This window comes from Rhinopithecus bieti, unplaced genomic scaffold (assembly GCF_001698545.2).
Source record: "Rhinopithecus bieti isolate Rb0 unplaced genomic scaffold, ASM169854v2 scaffold_763, whole genome shotgun sequence".
Classification (NCBI taxonomy): Eukaryota; Metazoa; Chordata; class Mammalia; order Primates; family Cercopithecidae; genus Rhinopithecus; species Rhinopithecus bieti.
In genome coordinates this window covers 906,361-910,229 of record NW_016803270.1, presented here as the reverse complement: position 1 = coordinate 910,229, position 3,869 = coordinate 906,361, and positions in this window count along the sequence as shown.

The following is a 3,869-nucleotide window of genomic DNA, read 5'->3' as shown; positions in this document are numbered from 1 at the left end:
GTGGAAGCCGCAGCAGCTATGGCCCAGGGACTCCAAGAACAGGAATCACATTGGTGAAATTACTCCAGTTGACAGCAGTTGGACATCAGTTTACGGGAATAGCATCATAAATTGCTAATTTTGGCAAACAGTGTAGTGGGATACGGTGTGTTTTCCATGTGGACACCTAAGGTTTTCATTGCCGTGAAAGCAAAAGCCACTTTGCAGTAAGCACACATTTCATAACGTAGGGCTCCTCGTGGGATTTTCAGGTGTGTGAAGAGGCACGTGTGGGGAAGGGGGCATTTTGTATTCCATCCATCAAGCTAAACAGAAGAATGTAACAGAAATGTTCTGACCTAGCTAGCATGAGGAGAATATTCCAACCAAGACCCCAGCTGTTTCCACAGGCCTCTCCAGTCCAACTGGAGGGGGTGACAGACTGCAGTTGGAGCAGCCTGGTCCTCTTCATGGCAAACAGCTCCTGGGAGTGTCCCGCTAAGAAGAGGACACTGGTAGGTACCAAAGAACAATGATGCTTACTGGAGACCCTCCAAATGTATTCCTGTTTCTCCCAGAGGACAGTACCCTGTCACCTAGGATAGTCACTTCTTTTAGAGGAGAAGACCTCCCATTGTGATGTAAAACAGATTTGCAAGCGATTTCTGCTCCAAAACTGCAGCACCAAAGAAAATAGCGACCAAAGTTAAACTATGCAGGCAGCAATGCGGTTTCAGGTCACCCACTCAGGTCAATCCACTTCATTGGACTCCTGAAATGGATTCCTCATTCCTGAAATGAATTTTTCTATTGCTGCTGTGAAGCAAGTCAGTGCCTAGCTAACAAGAATTCAGGATTCATTTTCTCTGCAGTTTCTAAGCAAGCTCTACCTGATGGAGTTCTGAAATTCCAACAACCTTTCCTACAAGAATAGGGTGTCCTCCAGGATAAAACTTGACCTCCTTCTTAAACAGCTTAGATCCTAATCAAAGATTATATAGAGGCTATAAAAGAATAAGGTTCCCTCCCTAAAATTCCAAACTTGTGGCCCGGTAATAACATTTTTTAAAAAATCAGTGGCTATTTAAAGTTAGTCCTGGGTTCATTAGAGTTTCAATACCATACCTACTACTGAGCTGATGACAGGCAGGGATTTTACAGAAATCAGTGGATCCAATTAGCACCAGGGGTCCACAAGTCAAGCACTTCCAGGCTACAAATTATTGGTGATATTTCTAAGCACAGATTGACAGCTGAATCCAGGACAGCTTTCTCTATACCTTTGAAGCGTTATTAGGGAGCAAATACCCTACCCAAGTTTTCTAATCTACTATATTAAAAAGAGAACTTCCTAAGAATTTTATTGTCACACCAGTCCATATTGCTCAGGTGACTGGTACATGCTCACTTTAATGAACCCAAAACAGGCTTGTTAGTGATGTTTACATTTTATACTTTTAGGAACAGACATCTGCAGGCAACTAGATTGTGTAAAATTCATTATCGTGATAAGATTATAAAGTTGTTGGTTAATAATTGAGTAGATTCTCCTGTCCCCATAAAATTTCAGAGCCCTGTCTTGCAATAAAGGAGTTAGAGTCCATTTCTGTTTTAAACTTGTCATTCTCAAACTGTTCCCATAAAACAATAGTGCTCCATAAGCCGTGTCAAAATATCCTGCAAATAAAATCCAAGGATGTCAGACACAAACAAGTCCTAGGAAGAATATTGAGTTAATGACCGTCAAGCTGGTTTTCCAACATATATTTTTCTTACACCCTTGGCGTTTGCTCCCACGTGTCTGTTAAAATACCACTGGAAGATGACAAAATAGAAAAACAAATAGCAAATGATCAGATGAAAACTCAGTAACTGAGGATCCCGCTGGTTCAACAGCCTGTTTCTTTTCTCATGTATATGTGTGTTCATGGCTGTGGTTTTACATCATAAATATATAGCATGCTCCCATTAAGCTTTGCAATTTTTAAAAGAAGAGGGGTGTCTCGCACACAGCTCAGCTGACTCTTTAAAAATATGTGTCTACCTCAAGAGAGGAAAAATAGCACATGCGTATTCTAAACACTGTTCAGGGACTGTGGCTTTTAACTCATTGCCTCTCAGTAGTAAGTGAAGGTCAGTTGAGAAAAACAAGGCTGAACGATATGTAGTTTATCCCCTTCTCAGTCATCTAAAGCAGGAGTAAATTTTATCTGTAAAGACCAGATAGTAAAAACTTTAGCCTTTGTGGACCACATGGTTTCTGCCTCACCTGTTCAACTCTGCTGTTGTAGCAAAAATGCAGGCATAGACATTAAAATAAAAGAATGTGATGTATGCCAACAAAACTTTACTTACAGACAACAGAAATTTGAATTTTATATAATTCTCATACATCATGAAATATTATTCTTTTTTTACACCACTTATTTTTTTAAAAAAATGATATTTAACTCACAGGCCTTAGTTTGCCAACCCGTGTCCTAAATTCTAGATGCTTTAAAATGCATCCTTGGTGTCTCAGTTTTCTGTTGCTTATAAGAGAATATCTGAAACTGGTAACTTATTTTAAAAAGGAATTTATTTCTTATAGTTATGAAGATTGAGAAGTCCGGTGTTGAGGGGCTGAGTCTGGTGGGGGCCTTCTTGCTGATGCAGACACTCTGCAGAGTCTCCAGGCAGCACAGGTGAGGGTGTTAGCTCACGTTCCTCTTCCTTCTTCTTATGAAGCCACCAGTTCCCCTCCCTTGAAAACCCATTAATCTATTAACCCATTAATCCATTAATCAATTAATCAGAACCTTCATGACCCAATCACCTGTTAAAGTCTCCACTTCTCTACTGCCATACTGGGGACTAAATTTCAACATGAGTTTGGGAGGGGACAAACATTCAAACCATAACATGACTTTCGGAGAACTGAGCACCTGGACTTTCTCATTTTGGCCCTTCACCAAGTTACACTTGCTGAATTGGCTTTGCCACAGTACCATCAGATCACACAAAGGGAGGTATATGAAGCAGCAAATGAACCTCATGATTGGGTTTACTGTGAAGATGCCACCAGAGCATCATACGATGTGTTTCAGGGTGGACGATTTCTCTCGGGTCATGATCACAGGAATGGTTGTACTCCTGGGAAAATGGCTTATCGAAAAGAATCAGAACACTGATCACTCTCCCTCTTTTAACCTGCTAGAAAGTTCACAGGCCAATTTACTCAGGTCTAGCAAGTATATGGAATTGCATGTGTTCTGTGTAAATATAGCCCACCTTTAACTTAGTTTTCCAGCCTAATTTTTTCCTTCATAGTGTATTCTTCACTTTTTAAATATTATTGTATTGCATGAATTTCAGTAATTAGCTTAATAAGGCAGGATACAAATAAAGTAATACAAGTAAGATATATACATTATGCTCATGTTTCTGTACCTAAGACTGTTGGCAATTTTTTAATGAAAGGTGATTTGCCATAGTGTTCCCAAACAGGGCATGATGACTCCCAGGTGTGGAAAGAGTAAAATCAGTGGATTGCTTTCTTTTCTTTCTTTCTGTCTCTCTCTCTCTCTTTCTTTCTTTCTTTCTTTCTTTCTCTCTCTCTCTCTCTCTTTCTTTCTTTCTTTCTTTCTTTCTCTCTTTCTTTCTTTCTTTTTCTTTCTTTCTTTCCTCCTTTCTTCCTTTCTTCCTTTCTTTCTTTCTGACAGAGTTTCACTGTTGTTGCCCAGGCTGGAGTGCAGTGGCACGATCTCAGCTCACTACAACCTCTGCCTGCTAAGTTCAAGCGACTCAGCCTCCCAAGTTGCTGGGGTTACAGGCATGTGCCACCATGCTCGGCTAATTTTGTATATTTTCAGTAAAGACAGAGTTTCACCATGTTGGTCAGGCTGGTCTCA